The following is a 14,669-nucleotide window of genomic DNA, read 5'->3' on the forward strand; positions in this document are numbered from 1 at the left end:
AAATATGACAATAAGAAAAGGCACTAAGGAGACTGATATGTGTCTACTTTAAGCTGTCTTTCATTTCAGAAAAGCATGCAAAGGCTGGCTTTATGTGAGAGTTCCTATTGGTTTGTTCAAATTAGAAACAACTCTGTGGTAGCTGGAGGAGTAGGCATTTTGATGGGTGGAGTTACTGTATGCCTTCTTTGCTTTGGTCTTTGCTGCTAAGGCCAGCTCTCTGGGAGGAGAGAAAATTCTAGAGAAAGTTTGGCTTTCCCTTGGTTGAGGAGGATTGGGTTAGAGATTACTTAGGCAAACCTGACACCCACAAATCCTTGGGCCCCAATGGGATGCACCTATGAGTGCTGAGGGAGCTGGCAGATGTTATGTAGCTAAGCCACTCTCCTTGATCTTTGAAAGGAAGGCCAATGGAATCCTGGACTGCATTAGGAAGAGAGTGGCCAACACATAAAGTGGCGCAATTCCGTCCCTCTACTCAGTCCTGGTGAGGCCACATCTCAAGTACTGTGTGGAGTTCTGGGCTCCCCAGTTCAAGAAAGAAAAGGAACTACTGGAGTAAGTCCAGAGGAAAATTTTGAAGATGATTAGGGGAGTGGGGCATCTCTCCAATAAGGGAAGGCTGAAGGATCTGGGACCATTTAGACTGAGACCATTTAGGAGAAGATACAACTGAGAGGGGATCTCATCAACACATATAAATATTTTAAGGGTAGGTGTCAAGAGGATGGGGCCAGACTCTTCTCAGTTCTGCCCAGCGACAGGACAAGGGTCATTGGGCACAAACTTAAACACAGGAACTTACATCTGAATATGAGGAAAAACTTCTTTAATATGTGGATGACAGAGCACTGGAACAGGCTGCCCTGAGACATTGTGGAGTCTCTGGTGATATTCACAACCCACCTGGACACAGTCCTCTGCAACCCATTCTACGTTAAACCTGCTTTAGCAAGGGGATTGGACTAGATGAGCTCCAAATGTCTTTTCCAACCCCAACCATTCTGAGATTCTGTGATTCTGCATATTGATTCTTGGTACATTTTATTTGCCGTGTGTCATGTCCTGCAAATTACTTATATTTCCTTTAAATTACCTGACCTTTTAGAATTGCAAAATAATTGTCTTCCTTTCTGTGAAAGAGGGGCTGGCACTGAACTGATCAGCTTGCTTAGCAGTTTGAACATCATCAGAACATTCAACCAATTGCTTAAGAATAAAGAACTGATGAATGTGCATATTCTTTTCTGTTTTATAACAGCTCTTACACCACTCTCATCTTAGAACCAACCTCAGAAGCTATGATTATATGCAAAAATAATATGTGATACAATCTGCCTTTTTAAGAACCTAATTTAGTTGTATGATTAAAGTTCTGGTTCTGATCTTAAATCTTTAGTTTTGGCTAGGCAAGACTACTGTTTTATCTACTGTGTCTGAATGACAGTTACTGGACAGAGAAAAGGATAAGTTACGGGGGGGTGTGATTCTTTCAGTGGGAAAGTAGCAACTGAAACTACCACTACCATTATGAAAGTGTTCTAGTTTTCTTGCTTTCACTAGCAGGAACCAACTGTCTTCTAGGAGTCAATGTGACTCTGGCCATCTTGGAGTTAAATTAGTGCTAGTATAGTATTTATGATGAGTTAACATTGCTGGTTCACGCCTGAGCCTGCATCTCGCCTAGGTGGGTACATGAATTACTTAGGAAGTGCAGTTGGGCATCAGGCTCAACTGGGAAGTCATACTTTTAGCTGCCACCTTCAGTGCATGAAGCAAAGCAGGAATACTCATATACTTGTGCTCTGGACTCAGCTGTGAAGCAGCAATCACAAGCTGAGGTAGCTAAAGGCCTGATTTCCAACTGCAGCTTCCTGTAACCTGAGCTGTCTACTTGGCGTGTTGGAACTCAGCAGGCTTTCCTTTAAGCCTGGGAAGCCCAGTGAGTATCAAGACATGATATCTGTTGTCTGGAATTAAAATGTTCAGTTGGTGAATTAGGGCAAATACTAAGCCATGGCCTATTTCCTGTCCTTGGCTGCATCTGAAATCAGACATAAATAATAGTCATAATTTCAATAACTGTTGTGATGGTTGTTTAAAGTGAAAGTGTCACAGTGACTGAATAGGAAGTCTAGATTGTTTCCCTGAACTTTGTTAATGCACTTTTTTTTTTTTTTACAAAAAGTTGATTTTTTTCTCCTTTTTTCAGGAAGAAAAGGCTGGTTTATATGTTACTATTCGGCATTGTCTCTTTTCCAACAATGAATTGTCTAAATACTAAACTATATTTCCATATCTAAAAAATCAAGATCAAAACAAACTGGTTTTGCTGCTTTTGAAGTAAAGAGATTTTTAGAGAAAATATGCCTAGCAATTTTAACAGTGTACATTTCCCTTTACTTCTGAAGTCCCTGTTATTTTTCATACATCCATTTCCTGCACTCCCCAACCCCACATGATTTTATAATCACCTTAAGTAAATATTTTTTTCCTTAAGAGCAAAGTATAAATAATACTTGTATTACATACATGGAGTGCCACTAAGGACAACTTGAGTACATACTAACTATATAAAACTTAGATTTACTTCAGTGGGGTCTTATGACAGAGATAAGATTTCCTTATTTTATCAAATACTGTGAAACAAGAAAGATTTTCTTTGTGACAGAGACCCTTGTTCCTCAAGCCTTATCTCTCTGTCCATATTCCTGCATAGAACATAGCTGTGAAATAGTATTTATATTCAATTTTCTCCTGCTGTGGCTTACCCCTCTCTTGTAGTTTTGTCACAGTAGGTGGTAGAAAAAACCTCAATAAGAATTTCGAGACAAGAAAAGCTTCAGGACCTGAAAATAAACCAGAATAAAAATATAACAATGTTATTTATTTTTACAGTATGCTTGAAATAATAAACAGTAAGAACAAATGATAGGGATAGGAAAGATATATTAAGTAAGGACAGGTAAACTTTAAAAACCCTACTTCTTTCTCTCAGAAGCAAATCTGACTTACTTTTCCCTGACTTTTTTAATCTTATTTTCCTTTCTTCTGTTTCTCCTTCACCACTTAAGATTTCCACTCCATCAGTTAGGCCAACAGCTGAATCAGCTGTTGATAAACATTAAGTGAGAGAATGAAACCTAGAAGTGAGTGGGAGCTCAGTGGATGGGTATTGAGAGATAAGTAGATAGAGTAGCAATCTCTTAAAATGATAATGAGAGATGAAGTGTTTATAAGTCATGAAATGATAATTGGAAGATACTTATGATTTTTTAGTTCCTGATGACAGCTTGGTGTTCAGCTCTCTACTTGAAACACATTATGCCAGATTATCTCAGAACTGTCCAGTCTGTGGTCTTTCCTTAGTTTCTCTACATTATTTTGCTCTGTTACTCTTTCACTGTCAAAAAGAAAAGAGTAAAGTAGTCACAGAAAAGTATAAACTCTGTTTTCCTTATATAACTGACTTGCCACTGCTGAATCAACTCTCTATCTTATCTCCATTAAGCATATGTGGTACTTAGAATCCTATTTTTTTTTCTAACTAATAAAGAGGGTGGACCAATGCAAATAATGCAAATAACTTCTCAAAGGGTACAGCGTTCATGTGTGAGTTTTTATTCTAGACTGGCTTTATTTTCATCTTTTAGACTAAATGCCTATTAGTGCATTAGGGTGCATTAGAATTATGTCTGTGGTAATAGGTAAAGTGGCCCAGTAGAAGCAGATGTATAGAGTGAACCAGGTGGTGTCAAAGACCCTGTGTCCTCACTGAACATGTTTTAGGGTCTATATGTGTACTCTTGAGAGTAGAACTTGTTTGATCCTGTGGACTGAGTTGATGGTGGACTGACTGTCACATTGCTGGTGTCTTAATTTAATCCAAGAAAAATTCTACTTGTGTGCTCTAATAATTTTCTGTGTTGAGCCAAAGAGCAGTAAATGGGAAGTTCAAGATAGTCCCTTCAAAAATGCACTTCAGATCAAAAGTAAAATGCTAGTATAGATGATCCCTACTTAAAATACCTAATTAGACTATGTGAATAGATATTTGGTAGTTAAATCTTGACTTACATTGAAAACTACTTAACTTAATAAATAGACCTATTAAAATCAATAATGAGACTGCTTCACAGTAAGTGCTACCCAGTATGAGTAAGAACATTAAAATCTATCTTAAAGTAGTAATAACAGTGTTCAGGATCCATAATTGATGGACTCATTTGCAGACCAGAATTAATAAATGAGCTTTCGCCATACTGAAAAAAGGAAAAATTTAAGCTGTTTCAACGTGTGCTTTATGGCTTTTATGCATAGGTTTTCTGGACTGTAAGTGTTTACTTACCTATGGTTAATACAAACTTTAGTAAAAACCAGTCATCCCAGTATTAAATATTCATGAAAGTGGCTGGTTACTGACAGCAGTTAATATAGTGGTGATTAAAGAGCACTTTGAAGGTATGTTCTCCAAAGTAGACTGTTTAGGACATTTAAGCTTAAAGGAAATGGCCAATGGCAAATAAAAGATTTGTCTTACAACAGTATTTCTAAAGTCACTAGTCAATGCCAAGCAAGGTTGACAAGAATAATAATATATAATTCCTTTTTAAAAAGTAACCCCAAAACTCAGGTGTTTAATTATTGATCCAAGTAATATTTTCCTTTCAAACTCATCCGGGGGCTAAGAGCCATTAGTTAAAGCATCTGACAGAAACTCTTCCTAAAGGATTAATGAAATGAACTCTTCAGCCGTTTGCAAAAAAGGATTTTTACACTAGTAGATTAAATAAAACAGACATGTAAAGCATACTGAGTCACTTAGAAAGAATAATAATTACACTAAGGTTTCTTCCATTCCTCCTTTTCCTGTACACTGCTTCTGACTGATAAGTGGTACATTCAGCTAATCCAATGGTAATTAATGATGCATATAAAAACAAAATAATTTTCAGGCCACATCTGCTACCTTTATTCATACTTTATTACTTCACTACCCAACATGTCTGTTCATATATATATATATATATATATAAAATAAAATTGATTAATAAGATACTTCTCATTCTAAGGAAAAATATAATAATTGTTTGTTGCTGTCTTTTTCTTCTGACTGTTAAAACATTTATGAATTATGTGTACAGAAATATTTTAGAGCAACTATGAGGCGTGTGTAAAGTACGACAGTTCTGTTGTGACTGTCTGAGAAATCTCTACCTTCCCGCCCATTCTGTAAAGTCAGCATAGAAGTTTTAAAAAATTAGATACCTTAAATGCTTTCTGAAAATCTAATTTGGTGCCTGTCTGTATTTCTTGAAGCCTAACATCTTTAAAAATCGAGTCCAAAGTGACTTCACTGAGATATTACTGGAAGAGAAAGGACTTTAACACAGATCATAAGTTTATGCCCCAGCCCTTAGATCACTTCTTTACAATACTTTTTCAGTCTTTCTGCAGTCACAATTCTTATAAATGTCATTGGGAGCAAAATTACTAATATTGGAGTTATGAGCCAAGAGTGGGGAAAAGCCAACTTAGATAAATTTTATTTTGCACTCTTGCAAGCTAATCTTCAATAATCCACTTTATGGTACTCTACACCCTGTTGAATTGTGGGATAAAAAAGTGCAACTGACATAATTCACCACCTTGCATCTAAAGGCAGACTCTCATTTGGAGAGTGGTGAAGTAGGAAAACAAAATTAAATTGGTTTGGTTTAGTTTAAGCCTCAGGAACTGTAATGGCATATGCCATTTCACCTAAACAGGTATTTTTAGTGTTTTGTGTAGATCAAAAGCATACTTCGGAATTCCTATCTATTGTAAAATTAAATAGATACTTTCACTTGATTGTACACCAGGAGTGAAATTATGGCCCCATTCAATATGATGGAACATTTTGCAATTGACTTCAAGAGGAGCTAGGACTTCACCCCAGGAATGTACTTTCAGGCTAGCTAACATCTTTTTTTAATGTACCCCCTACATTGCCTATTAAATATTCTTGTCATTACAGAACACAGAAGAGCCCATTTTCCAATTTGTCACGCTCTGATGGGCACTGTTTCATAGAGCTCCTCTCAACCCCTGTTGTTTCCTACTTACTAGTTAGAGCATGAAAAAGCCAGTGGGTCAGAGGTTGCTTCCTCAGGCATCACGTATACCTTCTAGTGGCTAAAGGGGTATGAAGGCTTCCTAAAGGGCAACCTGAATTTAGTTACAGGCTTTTCACATACCTGTTCCATCTTTTATTTGAAGATTTTTATTATAGGCATGGTTTAGTAAAAAAACCACACGATTTGAAACACCTGGCCTATGGAAGTCATAGGGAGAGAAGGCAACACGGGAAAGAACAGGAAAAAAAAACGTTCTGAGTGTCTCTTATGACACCACAAAAGGAAGAAAAAATATACTGAGTGTTATGAACTATTATCTTTTGTCACTCCTTTCAAAAAAAAAACAAAAAACAAACCCAACAAAAAACACTCTAAAGTTTGTAGTGCATTTCAATAACTCTGAAAACAGATTACCTTGCTACATCTGTAGAAGCACCCTAGGGTCCCTGAGTATTGATGTGTGCTGCTACCTCTGCAACAGTGCTGTGGCTGCTGCTGTTCCACAGCACTGCCTGCAGCTAAATGGAAGACAGAGCTGAAAGAAAGACCCATAAACCCAGTTATTTTCACCCCAAAATGTTTACTAAGGGATACAGAAGAGCTGGACTTCACCACATTTAAATCTGAGAGGATAAAATATGACAACTGAAAAAATACTGAAGCTGACTGCAGGATTTTCTTGTGAAGGATCTAAACTGCTGAGAGTTCAGAGAGGTTTACTTTGGATTTGATGGGAAAACTTAGGAGCATCACCTTATGTAGTTAGTTTAGTGAACATTTATCTTCTATGCAGGTATTTATATTTAAGAAATGTTTTCATTTATTTGTGTAAATTTGTGTAAAACTACGTTTACTTAATTGTAACTGAGAAAATATATGGTATTCTGTTCTTATAATGTTCCTATCAGACAAAAAACCCCAAGAACCCTATTAATTAACAAAAATACTAATGGTTACAGTCTCATAAGGACACAATTATTTGCTTGTTTTTTATGGACACATTCAGAAATAGAACCCCATGTCACCAAAACCCAGGAATTAGATTTCCTTTCAATAGTTTTTCCTTTCAAAAGTATTAATGATTGGCACATTTTCAGCTATTAAAAATTGTGCAGGTTATAATTTGAAGGAAAATAAATAGAAAACAATTGTGGGTTTCGATCTCAGAACTTCTACTTTCTTCTAATATTTTTTTTTATTTGGTTTTCAGAACACTGCATTAACCATATATTTTTCCTCAAAATCACTCACAATTTTCTCTGATACAATTGTGTGCAAGTCTGCAGTCTATTTTACTGCTTGTGTAGATTAAAAGCTCTGCTTAGGGCTTATCTTCAAAGCATTTTACAAAGTGTTCTCCTAACTGTATTCAAGTGTGCAATGATTTTTAGAGCCTGAAGTGATTCTTGCTTAACTTGGGAAGGTTTAGGGACTTTTTATGCATAAGAGAGATGGTTAATATAAAGCAATTGTATGGGCCTGATCCACCAAGAGAAAAAAAATCCCCGAGATGACCTGCACATCTAATGCACTTGACAGTTTTTAAGCTGACATACTCGACATACTGTATTGTTGCTATGGGGGCTCTACATTCCACTGTCTCGACATGGCCAGTATATATATGTACAGAAAAAGACTGCTATATCCTTACATCAGAGGATTTTGTACAGTTTATCTTTTGGGATGTTCTAAGTCACTGCTTAAAGCTTATTAATGCATATGTACAGTGTTCACAGAGAAAATAAAAGCCCTTTTTTTCCTTCATTTTTATTCAAGAAACACCAGAAACCTCAAATGCTATTGCATCCTCACTGTGTGAGGGCCTACAAAACTATATAGTAAATATATTTCCTTTTTTTATTTTATTTTTTTTAACACCTTAACCAAAGGGGGAAAAAAAAAAAGGAAGTGTTTATATGCCACTTTTACATCCAGGAGTAAGATTGAGGGACTGGGTCATTCAATCAAATATCATGTTAAAAATGTGTTATCTCATTCTTGTTCACTTTTGTTCCCATATAGTACCTAGCTACCAGAAAAGTGGGCTAGTGAACTGGGTGTGCGATTGGGATTTTTAAAATCTCATTTTTTTTCTAGACTCCTATCCAGTAGACTCACCATTACACTTAATTTTATATATATATATTATATATTTTATGTATATATAGACAAGTCAACCATATTTATGTTTTGCCTCTAAAATCAAAATTAGAACAAAACCTTTCAGGGTGCCTGGGAATAAGATCCTAATAACTTCAGTCTGAGCACTTTTCAAGAACATAATTTTAGCAACTTCAATCCCTTTTGTTTTCATTATTTATCACATTTTAGATAAATGCAAAGGGTGAGATAAATTAAAGATTACATCACAGTGATTTTCCATCCGAAGGGTAGCAGTTGGATACTTGAACTGAGGTACTTTATTGGCAGTGATAACAGGTCAGACTTTGGCTGTATTGGTCTATTTAGTGTCTATGTAGTTAATTAACTGTTTTTACCAGAATTTAAAAGACACAAGACTAATTCTGATGCTGTTGTTGAAGTGAAAGAAAACTGGCCATATTGAATGTATGGATGAGTGATTATCTCACAGTGCTGAAAAACAGATGGGACCAGGAAAATGCAGGACAGTATTTGTAAGCAATGTAAAGCTATCCTTTTGCACTAAGAGCTAAACCAGGGATTAGCTTCTCCAATAGGCAGTCATTCATCACCTTTTATATAGATTCTTTTTGTACATATCCACATTTTCAAGAGTTAATGTGAGTATAAAGAATTGGGTATGAAAGAGAATGTAACTAGTCTGTTCTTTGGATATACAAATTGTAGTCAAAGGACTTTGAATAATTTCCAAGTCTTGTACTTACCTTTCAGTGCTACAGAAACATATTTGCAATCAGAGCTTAGGCAGGTCTTAGTTGTGCCACCTTCTCTAGAAGTTATCATTGGTTTAAATAAAATAAAATTATTTTCTATATAACCTACAGAACTAGTTTCATACCTTCCTTTGTTTACCAGTATATTTACTGTGAGCTTTTCAGTATGGATAACTAACTGGTAGAAGTATTAATTAATGGGGTAAAAACAGTAAAGGAATTGGTTTAAAAATCAGCAGCCTCATAGGAATTTTGATATCATCCTACTTAAAAACATCTTTGGTGTGAATGCTTGAGAGATTTCTACTGGTGGCCTAAACTTCAGCCAATCAATTTCTCATTCTCCAAGCATTTCTTGTACACCTGAAGTGTACAAAAATAAAGAGTAAGTATTTTCCACCCATCCCTAGCTCTTTTCAAAGCTAGATTACCTCTGTTGTCCCTTAAAAACCTCTGCAATCATTACAATGTAAAAATGGCAAGTAATGAGGCATGTGAACCATGAAGAATGGGATACTGAGCCTTTCCAGGGAGAAGTTCAATTCCCAGTTTGAGAAATTAGAATATGCTTGCAGGCTTAGAAATATTTTTAGTAGGTTGAGGAATAGCAACTGCAAAAGAATAATTGAATGTTCTTATAAAGATTGTAGTTACATTATGTTTAATCAAAATGGTTCATCTACTTTTTTTACTGTACTGCATTGCTGTCTGTCTCTCTAATATGAACATTCAAAGAATGAAAAGAAAACAGGAAGACTAGATCTTGGGTAATGTCGAATGAGGGTTTTTTTCAATCTTTACTGGTATACTCTGGGAAAAGAGATGTGACTCATCATTGTCTTGCTTTTCCAGGGGTAAAATGACTGTACTAACAAAACTATAGAGATGTACAAATGAAAAGATAAGTAATAATCATTATTATTTAAAAAGTACATTTTTGTAGTACTGTTGGACGTTGAAATATGATGATATTGCTGTTTTAAGGATAAAGTGATAGCTTCATACATATGGCATTCAAAATATGCTTATAATTTTTATTCTTGTAATGATTTTCCTGAAAAATGTTTAGCAATTCACATGGACTAAATTGTGTAGGTTAAATATATCGAAAGGTAACATTATAATTAAAATATGCAAGTCTGCAGCCTATTTTAAGGAAGAGCAACCAATATTTGCATTAGGAAGTAATTTCAATTGTATAAATATGTTGTATAACCTAATCCACCCCAAATATCATGTGTTACTCTGGATGTGTCATTAAAACCTCTTTAGGATCTAAGTGGTAGCATTTAATTGTCATCAACCTCCTGTCATGTACCGCCCTAATATTAAGCTCATCCACCCACCCCCTGCTAAGGTTAGATACCTTTATGCCTCTGGATGACTGTGCCTCTGTCTGCATATATTACAGGGTGAAGAGAGGGCTTTACTTCACCAACTTGGGCATCCACTGTTTCTGACTATATTGTTTTCTGTAGCGCAGCTATGTCAAAGTCTGAAAACACCTCCATAATACTTGAGTTACTATACAGTCTGGGCTGTTCTGTGCTTGGCTGTGGTCATCCTTGGTCAACACAATTACAGAAACATTCTGTAGGGCTCAGGATATTAAGGAACTTGGGCTATGGACATATCTGAACATACCTTTGAGCATTTCTGATGTAAATAGGGCATAAGTCTAGCCTAAAAAGTTGGCATGTATGCTCATCAAACTATTGGCAGGTACCATATGTCTTAGTTCCCCTTTCACAATGCTGTATGATCAAGACAGGAAAGGTAATCAATACTTAGCATTGTAGACAAAAATCATAGATGGGCCCTTCATATTACTTTCACCTAAAACTGTGGGTAAAAAACTTTCTGATTTATTTGCTTTGTCTGAAAAGTGGTTTGGTCCAGACAAAGCATCTGCACTAGACAAGGACAAACAGTGAGAGGAAGCAAAAGTGATAACCAAGGACATTCTGTCTATTATGGTATTATACTGAACTGTCAGAAAAAATTAAATCAAAAGGTTGTCTGATCTCAGAGGAGAATCATACAGAACTTTAGCTAACATATATGCTGTTCTGCCTTTTCATTTTAATCAACTTTTTTTCTGTGCTCTCAATTTTTACTGTTATTCAGGATTGAGAAATGAATAATTATGACACCATTTCAAAGGATGCAAGGCATGCTAAAATCTTTTTAGAAGGGGATATTAGACATCATATTTTGTTCAAGATTGGTTTAACTGCCTTATTAAAAAGAGAAAATAAACATATATAAAGGGAAGGGATAGCAGGCAGAGAGACCTTGACAAGCTTGGGAGGTGGGCCCATGGGAACCTCATGAAGTTTGACAAGGCCAAATACAAGGTCCTGCCTGTAAGCTGTGGTAAGCTGAAGCACAGATACAGGCTGGATGGGGAATGGATTGGGAGCAGTCCTGAGAAGAAAGACTGAGGATATTGGAGGATGAGAAGCTTGACATAACCCGTCAGTGTGAGCTTGCAGCCCAGCAAGCCACACATATTAAATGAAAAGACGTATGGCCAGCAGGTTGCAGGAGGTGATTTTTCCCCTCTACTACACTCTTGTGAGATCCCACCTGGAGTACTGCATCCAGCTCTGGGCCCCCCAACACAAGAAGGAATGAGCCCAGAGGAGGGCCAAAAAGATGATCAGGGGGCTGGAGCACCTCTCCTATGAATACAGGCTGAGAGAGTTAGAGTAGTTCAGCCTGGAGAAGGGAAGGCTCAAGGGAGACCTACCTTACAGCACCTTCTGGTATCCAAAGGGGGCCTACAAGAAAGCTGGAGAGGGACTTTTGAAGGGCATATGTTGATAGTACAAGGGGCAATGTCTTCAAACTGAAAGAGGGCAGGTTTCAATTAGATATTAGGAAGAGATTCTGAGGATGGCGAGGCACTGGAACAGGTTGTCCAGAGAAGTTGTGGATGCCGCATTCCCTGGAAGTGTTGAAGGCCAGGCTGGATGGGTCTCTGAGAAATCTGTCCCTGCCTGTGAAGGGGAAGTTGGAAGTCAGTGATCTTTATGGTCCCTTTGACCCAAACCATTCGATGGTTCTATGATTATTCTATGAAATAATAACTGAACTATTGTCACAGTACAAATATTAGTGAGGGAATATTCCAGTACAAAATGCTACTGTGAGTTTTTAAATGCTGTATTAATCCAGTAAGGAATACAAAATGTACCTTGGATAGTGTTAGGCATACAGATAGTCTTTCAATAAAATATACCTAATAGACATAACTGAGTCCTGTCAAACATTGTTGTAGAATTTCAGAAAGCCAAAATTTGATAAAGAGTAAATACCTATCTAGGAAGTGATCTACAATGAAGTTTTTTTAGGTTGAGTAGTGTCAGCAAAGGTGCCCTCTTCTAAGCCAGGAAATTTTGAATGGCTGTTTCAGGATGGAAGAGATGGCACTTGAAAATGAACATGACTGCTTTCTGAGTTTTATGTAACCCTTCTGTGTCTTAAATAACATTGCTATATCTTTCCAGTGGTACCATCCTCATTCTGTATTCTCAGTAATGTTGCAATATTATTATGTACTTTGCTGATGTCCGATTGCAAAGAACCATTGCTAATCGGCTTACTCCAGCTTCCATATATAACTTTTAAAGAGCTTATGAAGGTAACCCATTGAGATTAAGGAGGCATAAGGCCTGTTGTTTTCAGGTACCTGACAGAGAGATGGAAATGAACCCACCTTCCCATGCAGTGCAGCAAAAGTAGAGCAGCTTTCTATCAGTAATTCTCATTTATCTTTAGTGTGTCAGATTCAGCACTTTATCATCAAACTCACTGTCTTATCACTGCATAGTCTTGTAACAGGAATAAAGCAAAAACTGAGTTGCAAGAGGTTTAGATGTTTAATATTTGGTTCAATATTTAGCAGTTTGTTTTTTCCTTAGTGATTTAAGACTGTCCTTTATGCAGTTTAAAAAAGACTATTGGCATAAGAATAAGTATTTAGAAGACAAGTATGACATTAAAAAGATAATTTGGTGTTTCCTTTAGAGAAGGTGTAAAAATACTGAAGGTGAGTGAGGAGAAAACAAAAAACTCTTCTGCAAATCAGAGTTTCTACTATGATTATACAAATACTTCAAAAGAAACAGTGATTATATTTCAAGTCCTTCAGAAAACATGTTTGACACTTTTCACCCAGTAAAAACTTTTGGATTACAGTGCAAGAAAACAGCACTGAGATGATACTATGTCACTACCAAAAACATACAAAGTCTTTTTGGGGGGTTGTTATTGAGAAAAGACTAAAAATGTTTGTAAATTTAACAAAAAAGTAATGTAAAAAAATTAAATTACACTTGGTATAGTTTAGAAAACATACATGCTTCTGAAAAACAGACAAATTTCTTAGTTCTTTTTGCTTATTCCAAATTGTTGATTTTCTCTGCAACGGCTAGTAGTTAAGAAGCTAGTATGTCTGTTGCCTTTCTTTCCATTTCCTTGGTGGTAAAATATTTTCCCAGAAAAAATGTTTTATATATGTAAATATAAAAATGTGTTTAGGACTTGATATGACATTGAAGGGCTTTGATCATATAAATTCATGTAACTGTGTAGATGTCCATCTTCAGTATAATTAAGAAGAAATACTCATTCTCAGAAGTTTTAAACTGGTGTATTTGGGGATAAAAAAAGGGCTGTTTTGTAAAACATTAAATTTTTTTTTGCATAAATAGAAATAAAAGCATCCCCCCCATTCTTTCACTGACACTAATATATTGCCACACTGACTCCCTGTGTTCTTTCTGTGTTTCAGTCTTGTCTATGTGTAATCAAGCTAACTGAAGTGCTAGCCATGTCAGCACAAAGCTCAGAGCAAATTCATTTACTTCATTTACCTTCTTCTTTTGAATGTCCTTCCTCTGTCCAAACAATTAACACCAGAGTAAAGCATAATTTTTTCCTCCAACCCATGAGGCATATGAATGCATCAAAGTAGGTTACTCCTGTCTTCTCTGTCCTCTCAACTTTGAGGTGCAGACAGTGACATTCAGGTGCTCTGAAATGATGCCAGAAATTAGAGTTTGAAAGGCCAAATGAACTGCATTCAGAACTATTTTGAAAAAAAGTAATTGTTAAAAAGAGGAGTGATCTCCTTTCTAGCATACACTTATACACCCATATTTCGTATAATGTCCACTGAATGTGCCCATCTGTCTATTCAGCTTGTTGTCCTGATTGGTGCAAACTTTTCAAGTTTAACGTCTTTGCTGCAACAACTGTAATAGTACTTGTATCATCCATCATGTATCAACGTGTGACATGTGTGCCAGCAAGTGACACATGTCACTTGTTTTGCTCTGTTGAAAGGAAATTATGTTTGCTTTACATAAGAAAGTACTTTAGGCTAACAAAGTTAAACTTTTTGACAGAATTCAAGGAAGCGTAGACAGCAGGACTGAAATTTTAATTTCTGAGTATCTCTAGCTCATGCGTGCATGTTGATTAAGCCTAAGGAGACAATAAAACATGGCTGCATGAAAGTAATGTTTGATGTCTGATTGTTTCTTAGATATGATGAAAGATTATTTTTCCTCTGTGGATTTTTTTTGTTGTTATGTAAATAATTGCCTTCCTCTTTATCTGATCAAATCCAATTACCTCAGATCTTCCAATGCCCAGGAGCTTTTTGCTC

General features: G+C 36.2%; 1 protein-coding gene across 6 annotated transcripts in view; it reads left to right on the forward strand.

Annotated features, from left to right (window-relative positions):
* The window catches only part of PCDH9 (protocadherin 9), a 680,196-nt gene that overhangs the window by 495,416 nt on the left and 170,111 nt on the right, over nt 1–14,669 (forward strand). The gene's annotated exons all lie outside the window — the stretch shown is intronic.

Source organism: Myiozetetes cayanensis, unplaced genomic scaffold (assembly GCF_022539395.1).
Source record: "Myiozetetes cayanensis isolate MyiCay16 unplaced genomic scaffold, myiCay2020 scf5-8, whole genome shotgun sequence".
NCBI classification, from domain to species: Eukaryota; Metazoa; Chordata; class Aves; order Passeriformes; family Tyrannidae; genus Myiozetetes; species Myiozetetes cayanensis.